Source organism: Elgaria multicarinata, chromosome 5 (assembly GCF_023053635.1).
Source record: "Elgaria multicarinata webbii isolate HBS135686 ecotype San Diego chromosome 5, rElgMul1.1.pri, whole genome shotgun sequence".
Taxonomy (NCBI): Eukaryota; Metazoa; Chordata; class Lepidosauria; order Squamata; family Anguidae; genus Elgaria; species Elgaria multicarinata.
This window is the reverse complement of record NC_086175.1, coordinates 17,211,802-17,223,974: the sequence shown is the minus strand read 5'-3', so window position 1 is coordinate 17,223,974 and position 12,173 is coordinate 17,211,802.

The window sequence follows — 12,173 nt, the reverse complement described above, 5'->3', positions numbered from 1 at the left end:
GTTAACAATTGTGAAAAAACAACGCTTACTTTATTGGAAAGAGTCCTACATATTTTAGCAAACTGTGTCACATTCATAATTACCTGACCTATTTCTCTTAAGGAAGTGGTAGGTGCTCGAGGGGGTGGACAGGTTGACTGCAAAGGAATCATGAGCTGCTTTTGGCTTTTGTGCAGCAAAGTAAGGAGTGGGTTCTGATAAACCGAATTCTAGTGAATTTCCATGAACTACAATACAGAAGAAAATGGGAAGGAAGGGCATTGTCCTTCAGTAGGAAATAACACCAGCGGTATATGGAATATACAAAGTGTCCCAACAGTTTTCAGCGCACTTCAATACTGAAATAAAGCAGTTGTGTAGATCTAGCAAGAGGTTAAAGTCCTAGTGTCTTTAGGAATATTTCCTTACAAATCAAATTAAGAGGTAACCATGCAAGATATAGGACAGAAGATGAAAAATAATGACCAAATATATGTCCAGATACATTTTTGGTATTTGTTGGCACCATGCCCTTGACATCTTAGAACATTTCTTATTCGAAAATTATAACACAGACTTATTTGTATTCCTTTACTGATATTTCTTCTTATGCATCAATGAACAAAACAGCCTGATAACTCTCATACTTGCTGATGACATGAGTGATCCAGAAATCATTTATATTGTCAGGATCCTTTTTTGTTTGTTTGTTTCTACTGCAAATTTAAATACAAATGGGTGGTCCTAATTAGTTTGTAGACCACATTAGCAGTCTTCCTAATAATAAATGACATTCAACAATTAAATTTTGTTTTCTGTTTCACATTTCTATGGATTTAATAAATAAAACAAATAAACAAAGGAAATAATATATAAACTATTAAAAATTAGACAAAATCAAAAGGAAGGGTTTCATGCAGTTATACAGACAGATCTACTTGCATTTAAAAAAAAGTCCTTCACACACATGCAACCTCGTGGCAGCCACTTCCTTGTTATCTGGCTGGGATATTTGTTTATTAAAATTATTTATATCCTGCCTTTCACAATATGAATTGAAGGCAACTCACAAGTAACATCAAGTAACATGTGCGTGAATACTGCAGTTATTTATTTATTTAAGGATTTATATTTAAGTTATGAGGATGGAGTCGATGGCATGGGTCTTCCCCAACTGTTAGCCACCTACTAAATGGTTAACACTACATTTTAACTGAGGCATCAACTCACATTAGCAGATGAACAATTTTTACCATGTTCAGAACATGTAGATATACGCTATCTTGCTTGTGCAGTGTTTCATTTTCTCCCACTCACTTTAGTTGGAGACCTTCTCTAATGCCCTTTTAGTATAATCCCCAATTAATAATATTTTTTTAAAAAACTTAGGGAACAATAAAATCCTTTATTGTAGGAAAATCCACAAAGTGTAGAATCTACAGAAAGAACATTCCATATATATTTTAATGATCTTAAGTGTAGGAGGTTAACTTTTATTTATTGTCTTACAGTATTATTCACATGGAGAGGAGATAAATTAAAAGTTTGATTTCCCTCTGCCTTCAATCTATTTTGGATTTCCAAGTCCCAAAATGCACCCCATGTTACCACGTTGTTTGCTGATGAAGTACTATCCACAATGCATAACTTGTGTGGGGAATGAGAAGAGAGAAAGGAAAAGAGGGGAATCATTCTGGTATGTCACAATGTAAATATAAGATTGCTGCACTTTTATAATTAAAAGAGCCATCCAAATATTTAATACCCCAAAGGTAACCCCCAGAAGAAGAAATCCAGAGTGAATCTCTGCATTTGGAATGAAAGTGCTAAAGGTAATTATGTAGCCAAGTCTCTGAAGCTGAGATTACTTAACACACTGGGTGCTTGAATTAGTACCAGATAAAAGACTTTGGATGCCATCCAAAGACAGGAGCACATAGGAATTGTATGGAAAATTTAGCTCTTATGACCTAAATAAGCTAGCAAACAAGCTCACATTGCAAAATAAAAAGAGAGAAATTCAACAAGGGCTGAAGCTTTCCAGCAACAAAGAGCTCCTTGCAAAGGATAGGTCGCCATGCACCTTTGTTTTTCGGAAAGGGTTGATGATAGTAAGCATTCAAGACAACAGGTGAAAGGAGCAGCATGTAGAATCAAGTAAGTCTGTGCATGTAGCACTGCTGGATTGGGAATGGCAGACACAAATCCTCATCAGACAGGGGGAAATCGAGTTTCCCTGCCGTCGCTTTGCCTCCTCCTGCTACCCCACAATACAGATCAACAGCTTCCTCTTTCTTCACATGGAGAAGAGGAAGCAAGCAACAACCACGTGGCTCATACAGTGGGTGTTTTTTTTTTTAATTACACTGCTTCTCCTGGACACTGCAGGAAATGGCAGAAAGTTTCGCTATAGGCCAAAAAGAAAAGGATTTTCTCTGTCTTTATGACAGAAAAAAAAGACCAGAGGGAGTGGAAGAATTGGATGGCATTGTCAAAAGGACCCACAAAAATCTTTGAGTGGCCAGTAACAAGCTTGGTATAAACTGCACAGTATATCCATATGTGCATTCAAATGTGTGTCCAAATGAGTGTCCAATCTGACCACACAGCATTGCCTTACATGGGGTACACATTTTCCATGCAACTTGTTGCTAATTAAGAGCTACTTAATGCATGACGAAGGCCGAATTGGACTATGTGGTTACAATGAGTTAAAATGAATGGTCATTGTTTTGGGGGTGGGACTGAATCACAACTACTTATTTGGCAAAGTTTAAGACCACTAAAAAACAAACCCTAAGCCTTTCCATCCATGATTGGAGTTGTTTCAACATGTGTCTTGTACTTGAGACATTCACAGGCAATATGACAACTACCCATTAAAGATCACCCATAAAGAACCCCACTTACTGAAATCCGCTTCCCCATGAGGGAATTAAGAACAGGAGGGGGGAAACCCTCCATTAATGCTAGTGGAATTCCCCCCCCCTTGTTACCCCCACCACCACAGGGGAGGGGGATTTCAGGAAACAAATGCAGGGGTGAGTGTTTAATTCTCCGCTCCTGGTGCACAATAATCCCAATTTGAAATTGGGACCACATATTACACTAAAGAGAAAGCTAAACTTCAGCTGCACTTTATTTCTTTATTTATTATAGCACTTCTATCTCACCCTTCAGCCAAAAAATATGTCTTAAGACAGTCCCTACCCACAGGCTTACAGTCTAAAAAACATGTCACAAAGGAAAGGGGATTGGGAGGGAGGAGGGAAAAAAGCAAATTTAGGCACTAGATACATAGACCTTAGCTAGACCTAAGGTTTATCCTGGGATTGTCCCGGGGTCTTCCCTGTTCATGTAAATGACACACAGGATATCCTGGGAGCAGGCAGGGATGATCCCGGGATAAACCTTAGGTCTAGCTAAGGCCTTAGGGCCTTGCTAGACCTACCAGATAATCCGGTGGGGAGCTGGAGCGAGGCCGTGCTGCAGCTAGTGTGCGCCGTTGCCCCTAGCTAGACATAAACATGCGACGGGGTAAGGGAAAGCCCCGTCACGTGCTCCAGTTTTTTTTATCTTAAAGGGCCATGTGCGCAGGAGTGCACCAACGGAAAAGTAAGTAGTGTTTTTTTAAAAAAATAAAGGGTTCCCCACTCCCCCTGCCCCTGATTTCCCCCCATGACTGATGCCCGCCTGCCCGCTCGCTCGCCTGTCCTCCCCCTGCTCGCCATGCCCTGTCCCCGTCCACCATGCCCGCCCCGTCCGCCATGCCCGTTTCCGTTCTTCTTCCCCCCCATCCGCCATGCCCTGTCCCCGTCTGCCATGCCCATTCCCATTCTTTCCCCCATCTCTCCTGCCACGTCCGCTCTCTCCCCCGGCCCCATCTCTCCCCCTGTGATTTCCCCCCCTCTGGCCCGATGGGCACAGCACTCCTATGGAATGCTGTGCCCAGTGCGTGGCTTCTCCCAGCTACTCACGAGTAAGCGAGCAGCTGGGAAAAAGCCACGGAAGTCACTAGACTTTCCGCAGCCCCGGCCTCAGCCCAGGGCTGCGGAAAAGCCGGGCCATAAGCAGATTCGCTTATCCCAGGTCAAGGGAGGACTTAGCCCGGCCTGACCCCGGGATCCCCTGTGCGTCATCTGGATGCACAGCAGGGAGCCCGGGCCGCACACTGGGCTAAGTCCTCATCTAGCAACAGCTTTAGTTGCAACTACATTAGTGCAACATCTAGTATGGTTCTATATTCTCTTTTTCTAGGAATTTCCTACTTTCTGGAGCTATGAGTAATAGTTTTCACTGCAGCTCAGTCTTACATTTTTTAAAAAAACAACAACAACTAGAAGAGACTCTCTATGACAGCTTTTAAAAACACTCCATCTATTACTCATTATATAAAGACCCATGTAGTGCACTCAAGAACCTCAAGCTTCTCTTCATCTTATTAAGGAAAACAGGGACTAAACAGAACTGAACAGTAGTACGTATGCTTGGCTTTTACATCACTAATTTCTCCTAAATCAATGTAACTCCCAAACTGTTGGCTGAGGCATGCTAGTGTGTTGCAAGGGAGCTGCTAGTGTTCCACAAGAAATCAATTAAAAATTGAAGTTTTCTGCAATTGAATATGAATATGTCAGCAGAAAGTCCCATGAAGCTGATTGGTGGGTGATTCAGGACATATAAAAGGAAGTACTTCTTCATACAGTGCATAGTCAAACTTCGGTACCACAAGATGTAGTGAATGGCTTTAAAAGAAGGTTAAATAAATTCCTGGAGAAGGCTCCTAGTACTGATGGTATATGCTACCTTCAGTATCAGAGACAGTAGGCCTCTGTACACCAGTTGCTGGTGGGACATGGGCAGAAGGATGTTGTTGCACATGTCCTGCTTGTGGTTACATGGCCAACAGCTGGTTGGCCATGCTGTAAACAGAATGGCTCTTCTTAGACCTCATCTACACCAAGCAGGATATTGCAGTATGAAAGTGGTATATAAAAGGCAGGAGCCATGCTACTGCTTTGTAGCAGTATTGAAGTGCACTGACAACTGTTGGGGGCCATTGACACATACCATATACCACTTTCATACTGCAATATCCTGCTTGGTGTGTCTCCTGCCTTTTATATACTGCTGTCATAGTGCAATATTCCTCATGGTGTAGATGAGGCCTTATATTCTTAAGTTCTTTAAAGTCAACCTTTTCAGGTATAGGAGTGGAGTGAACCTCCAATTTTAATTCAGGAAGTGGAAACACAGAGAGCAACCAGAAGTTTAGGAAATACTGTCCTCAAAGCTTACAAAAGGTTATTCTGCAGCATAGGCTTCTAACCGAACAGTTATGCATTTAGGATAATTTATGGAGGATAGAGGAAATACTCTAGGAAGAAATATATATTGCACATGAAGAACCATCCTGAGAATGTTGCTTTCTTCTATAATGCATTGCAAGGAGGGAGGGGGAAATTGGGTGGGGGAAACAACAAATAACCATCCTCCAGAAATGATAAGATACAAAAAGAACAGTAGGGGAGAAGAGTAAACATCATTTTAACTGATATCCAGCTGCAATGGGTTTGAAACATATCATTAGTACTCCCTGAGATAAGACTCCCTTAACGTGTGAGAACCGTAGTAAAATCTTCTCCTTTGGGGGTGGAGGGCGGGAGAAGAAAAGGAAGAGGACTGCCAACGCAGCCAGACAATACCCAGGAGTGTTTCTGTGCACGTGTTGTGTGGCTTTGTTGTTTTGCTGGTGATGCCAAGTTACCATTTTCGTGACAAGAATTCCCAGTTTTTATTTACTAATATTTACTACACTCTTTTTGTGGGCAGAGACATGGTTGGATCAGGACTAGGGATGTGCACCGCCTCGGGTACGAACCTCAAATCCAAAGCATATCGGGGTGATTCGAACCCTTCCGAACTGGATCTGAGGCAGTTCGGTGAAGGCCGAGGCAGCCCGAAGCAAATTCGAAATTCTACAATAGGTAGGGCTCACCATTGGCATGGTTGTTGCACAGCTCCTTTGCTATTTCCTAAGGGCTTTTCCCCCCCACTGCTAACTGTATTGGCAGCCTGGTCCCCAATTTGCATCCTCCACAGTGCAGGTGAGGGGAGACGCGTTGTGCCCAACTGTAGGGAAGTGGTGGCACTAGTGCCAAAATCTGACCTCCAATTTCCAGAAAGTTTTCTTCCCTCATGAAAGAGGCTTCCATTGTTCTGCCTCATTCCCAGGGCATTTTATAATTTATTTTGAATGTATATTGGTGGTGGCTTTGACCTTACCTAAACACTATGATGTGGCTGAGGATACCATTTGTATTTTTCCCCTATTACACATCTCACCATGGATCTACAGTCCCCCAGGCTGCCTGCACCTCCTGAAATGAAAAGAAAGAAAGAAAAAGCCCTATGAGAGGAATTAGCTCATGATGTCTTTCCCTGGGAAGTGCAGGAAGCCAAGAAGGCTTGTGCAATAAGAGACAGGATACTCACACATGCTTCTTGGCTACCTCATAAGGAAGCTGAGCATAAGAAACCCAACCCTAATGCATAAGAATTTCTCCTACATTTCCTTTCCCTTTGTATTTTTCCTCAAAAGCAATTTCTTTCCCAACAAATTGAATATAAATGGTTAAAAAAATGTGGGAGAATTTTTGGCACAGTATTAGTATTAACTAAGACCAGTTCTATGCATCACATTCTTTTGCAACTAAGAATGTAGAGCCTGAACTTGCTTTGCTTTTCCCCTTCCTCCTCCCTCCCAATCCCCTTTCCTTTTGTGTCATGTCTTTTAGATTGTAAGCCTGTGAGCAGGGACTGTCAATAAATATTTTTGTAAGCCGCCGTGAGAGCCTTTTTGGGCTGAATGGTGGGATAAAAATGCTTAAATAAATAAATAGTGGTAGAATTTTGGAAAGGACCACTGCAGATGACTTGTGGGAAGCAGTCATATATTGGAATGCTCTATCATATAAAATATTTATTTCCTGGATGCAGTGTTGTTTACTATGTGCATGATGGTGGTATTATGCGCCAGTTTACTAACTACATGCAAGAAACTTTATATAATGCTACAGTCTAGAATTCTATCAACCCAATAGCTCTTTTCACATGACTTGCCATGTACATGGTGTGTGTGTGTATGGTGAGAAGGATTGCATGGTTCCTTCATTTTCATTGGAAAGTCCAAATAGAGGCTATTTGTGTGCAACTGCAGAAATTCAGGATTTGTAATTCTGGGATTACAGGGATCCCAATAGTGCAAAGAGAGCTGATTCACAGACTCAGGTTCTATTTACAACTTCCACTGAACATGTAGAGATCAGGCACAGGATCAATGCGTGTGATCCCAATACCGTCTCTCCTTCCTGCATCCCCACTAACCCTGCAAATAAAAATGCTGTGTCATTTGAGCACAGGCCCCTTCCAATTCTACTATTCTATGATTCTATTGCCTTTGCTAGACCTACCTGAAAGTCTGGTGGTGAGGAGGGGAGAGCCCGCGATGCAACTGTGGGCTCTTGACGTAGTCTACACCTCACATGCGACAAGGTCAAGAAAGGGCCCCGTCGCGTCCGCCATTTTGTCTACTCTCTTAAAGGGCCAGCTGCACACAAGCACAGCAGCAGAAAGTTTCCCCACTCCCCCCTGGCTCCGATCTCCCCCCTCCCTGGCTCTGATCTCCCTGCCCTGGCTCCGATCTCCCTGTCCTGCCCGGATGGCTGCAGCACTCATGTGGAGCGCTGCACCCCATCTGCCACTTTCCCCAGCTACTCACGAGTAATTGCAGTAACCAGGAAAAGCAGTGGACCGGACTACACGCTCACGGTCTTGGGCTCAGCCTGAGACTGCAGGAAATACCGGGCTACAACTGTAGCCAAATACCCTGGGGCAAGAGAGGGTTACCCCTGCCTGACCCCAGGATCCCCTGTGCATCATTTGGACACACGGGCAAACCCAGGGTTCACCCCGGGCTAAACCCTGGTTTAGCAAAGCCCCATGTCTCTCAATTTGAATAAATCCACATTTTTCTTTTAATTGTATACAATTTTGCAAGAGAGACTTTTTTTCTGCCTCTTTTGCAGGGAGGGGAAGAATTTTTAATAATTTTCTCCTGGGGAAGCAGGAGCATTTACTTTTTCAAGTGTAAGGGGTGGCTATGGGATCTTCTCTCTGTTTTTCTGTTTTGTTTTAACTTTAAAAACACCCTGAGTACTTGCAGCAGCATGATGCTCTTGAGAAGCTTCTTCAGCCCAGCAGCCCCATGAGACCATGCAATGTTGTGCACTCTCATAGGCATTCAGGAAGAGCCGCTAGGCTACAGAAGCCTCTCTGCAAAGAGCCCTGTGCTGCTGCCAGCAAGAACAGCATTTTCCTAAAACTCTAAACGCTCCATTCATGTCTTTAATATTTTTATTGTGAATATCAACAAAACAGAGCAGAAAATATATTGTGAAAACAAATAAAGAAAAAACTACATTATGCATGTAAGATTATCATAATTTTCCACCATGTGTATTGTTCATTAAAAAAAAGGGGGGGGTGGAGTTATACAAAGGTTTCAAGAGAAGCAGACCAGTTATCTGTATATTTATCCACCTGCAAGTTGTGTCTATAAAACACCCATTCAAAAGTTGGTAATGTTTTTAGGTCCTTGATCCATTGCATTATGGGAGGTGTGGATTTGTCCTTCCAATGTGATAGTATAAATCTTTTAGTGTCTTAAGGGCTCTGAAGATCCCTCTGCACTGACCATGTGTTAACTTTCAAGAAGCCGGTAGATAATTTAGGACATGCACATTGTTCCATATTATAGATTGTTTCAGTACAAAATTCATCCTTATTACAACCTCCTCCCGAAAAGCGGCAACTTCAGGGTATTGCAAAAACATATGAGTTAAAGAAGCATCAGATGCATTACATCTCCAACAATTGTGCAAGTTAGACAAACCCTTATTGAAAAGGTATTGTGGAGCCCAATAGACCCAAAACAAACAAACAAAAATGCTGAATAAGACATAACCTAAGATCCATAAAAGCTTCAGATACAGATGCTAGGGCAACCATCCATTGGTTAGGCAAGATAGGGCACTTCAATTCTCTATTCCAACCTAGTCTTAAACTATGGGTATCATATTTACTTACTGCTATTACATACATAAATACACACACACACACACACACACACACACACACACACATATGGGTTGTGGAGTGACGTGTCAGTTCATTTTTTCAGAGAGGATTCCATCCTGCAAAACTGTCAAAAGAAAAATGGCCTGAATTGGCCCATTATATTGGTTTTTACAGTGCCTGGGAAACAACACCTCCATATAAATGCAGCTAGAATATGGCATTGAATCCTGTCCAGAAAGTGTCCCTTGTAACTAATCCTGTTTTCCTGTGTCCATAATCTTCAACCCACATATGCCAAATAGTCCCTTTTGACTTTAATATGTCTGCTATGAAGTAAATGGGCTGCAGACAACATCCTACACATTACAGCACCATATTGGCAAGTCCTTGGGCTCTGGGAGTTGTTACACTGCACTCTATTGTGAATTAATAATAATAGCTCTGAATGCCTAATTTCCATATAACCTGTGTTTGGGGAAGTTAAGAGGGGAATTGCGCAGTGTGTAATATTCAGATTATCATATTAACTAGAATTTGAAGTGCAAAGCTGCATATTTTTTGGCTGCAAACATCTTCCAAGACACAGTGGCAAACCTGGATTGATTACTGTTTATAATAGCAATAATCCCCCCCCCAAAAAAATCAGTCATTAGCACAGTTAACAACTAATTTGTCAGAGTTTCAACTGCCCTTGGCTTTGCCTCAAGCTGTTTTCTGGCTTATCATTAACTGCTGGTTACAATTGATTTCTTGGGGGCCTATTTAACAGAAATTTGATTTCGGCTAAGCACCCATGGAGCCTCATTGTCATTCAGTAAACAAAAACCTCTCTTTTCCTAGGTCATATATCTATTATTCTTATTCTGTTTGTCAGATCATCCCATTGCTTTGGGACAAGAAAAAAAAATCCTAAGGGTAGGAAAAGCTCCTGCAACTATTTATGAGATGAAATGATTGCCGTATTCTGCTTCCTCTACCCCACCTTTTTTCATGTATCGTATCCAAACAGGCTAAGAACCTCAAGAGAGATCCTAAGGAGAGCCCTTCCCCAAATTTTAAAATAACAGGGGAAAGACTCAAGGGGAAAGACTTGAGGACTGATTGAGTTAGGGAAATCGAGTTGTATAGGGAAGAAGACTTGGGAAAAGAAATAAGCCTTCTTGAAGCCAGAGTTGACAAGGATCTACAGTAATGCTTTAAAGAATTTTAAAGTGCTTTATAACAGTATATGGGGTGTGTCCTGGGCCCCAACAGTTGTCAAAACTGTTATAAAGTGCTTTAAAACAGTAGTGTAGATCCTGCCTATAAAACAACAACAACAAAGGACATGTCTAGACCTAGGGAGGGGAGGGTGAGGATCTCACAATATGGTGATCACAAGGTCCTCCCCCTCAGTCCACATGTGGCATGCGACGTCCCAGGAGAAAGAGGACGTTGCGGCCACCATTTTTAAAATTATTATTATTCAAGATCGGTGCACCTGTGCTCCAACACTAAGGTGTTTTTTTTGTGGTTTTTTTTTTTGTTTTTTTTTTTTAAGATCACGCTCCCTGCTCCCACCCCGCATGGGCACGGCGCTCCTGAAGAGCTCCGTGCCTGGTTCCCAGCTCCTTGCATTTACTCATGAGGAGCTGGGACGAAACCAGGATGGCTGCCTACATGTCCCACATTTTTATTTATTTATTTATTTATTACATTTTTATACCGCCCAATAGCCGAAGCTGTATGGGCATTTCACAAAAATTAAAAACATAATAAAACAACCAACAGGTTAAAAGCACAAATACAAAACACAGTATAAAAAGCACAACCAGGATAAAACCACACAGCAAAATTGATATAAGATTAAAATACGGAGTTAGAACAGTAAAATTTAAATTTAAGTTTGAATTCAGTGTTAAAATACTGAGAGAATAAAAAGGTCTTCAGCTGGTGAGGAAAGGAGTACAGTGTAGGTGCCAGACGGACCTCTCTGGGGAGCTCATTCCACAACCAGGGTGCTACAGCGGAGAAAGAAAGCCCTCCTCCTAGTAGCCACCTGCCTCACTTCCTTTGGCAGGGGCTCACGCAGAAGGGCCCCTGTAGATGATCTTAAGGTCTGGGCAGGTACATATGGGAGGAGGTGTTCCTTCAAATAACCTGGCCCCAAACTGTTTAGGGCTTTAAATGTCAATACCAGCAGGACAATCTCAGGACAATTCTCAGCACAATCCTGAGACCACGGGGAAAAAGTCAGGATTAAAGCTGTCCCAGTTATCCCAGAGAAGTGGAGGGATCATCCCTCCCTGCCCACAGGATCCCCTGTGCATCATGTAGGCACACAGGGATGATCCCGGGGATAATCCCTCGTGTAGACATTTATTTACTTATTTATTTCATTTATATACCGCCCCATAGCTGAAGCTCTCTGGGCAGTTTACAAAAGTTAAAAACAGTAAACATTAAAAATATACAAAATGTAAAACCATCAAAAACAACAATATAAAAACAACAGACATGCCCAACAACAACATAGCCTGATCTGTGCATCTGCCTTTTCACAACAGCTTGATCTGCAGGTGACAATATCATAGCTAGGGATGGCGCAGGAATCTGAGAGGGTGGTGGAGTCTGGCAGGGGTCCGGCGAGGGGCATGCAAAATAGTCTGGGGTGAGCCCATCCATCCCTAATCATAGGATGGAGATACATGTTATCACTTGCTAATGTCTGCTGATCAAGCTGCTGTTAAAGCACAGGTGCAAGGATAGCGAAAACAAAGCTTGGCAACTTGAAAATGATGGTGGAACTGATGTCATTCTATACTGTGTTGATTAGGGACAGCTAAGGAAAATGTGCCCTGGGTGTAGAAAGAAAATCAGTGCCTCAAGACGAAAGAGAGTCTGGAAGTAGGGAAAGCAACCATAAAGGCAGGCAGGAATGAACGAGAGAGCATACAGACAAAGGTAAGTAGGAGAAGCTTAAATAAAATGAATTTGATACGGTGGAGGAAGCCAGCGGAAGAAACACTACAGAGGAGTGAAGTAATCAAAGTGACACTATCGGTAGTGCGTAAAGA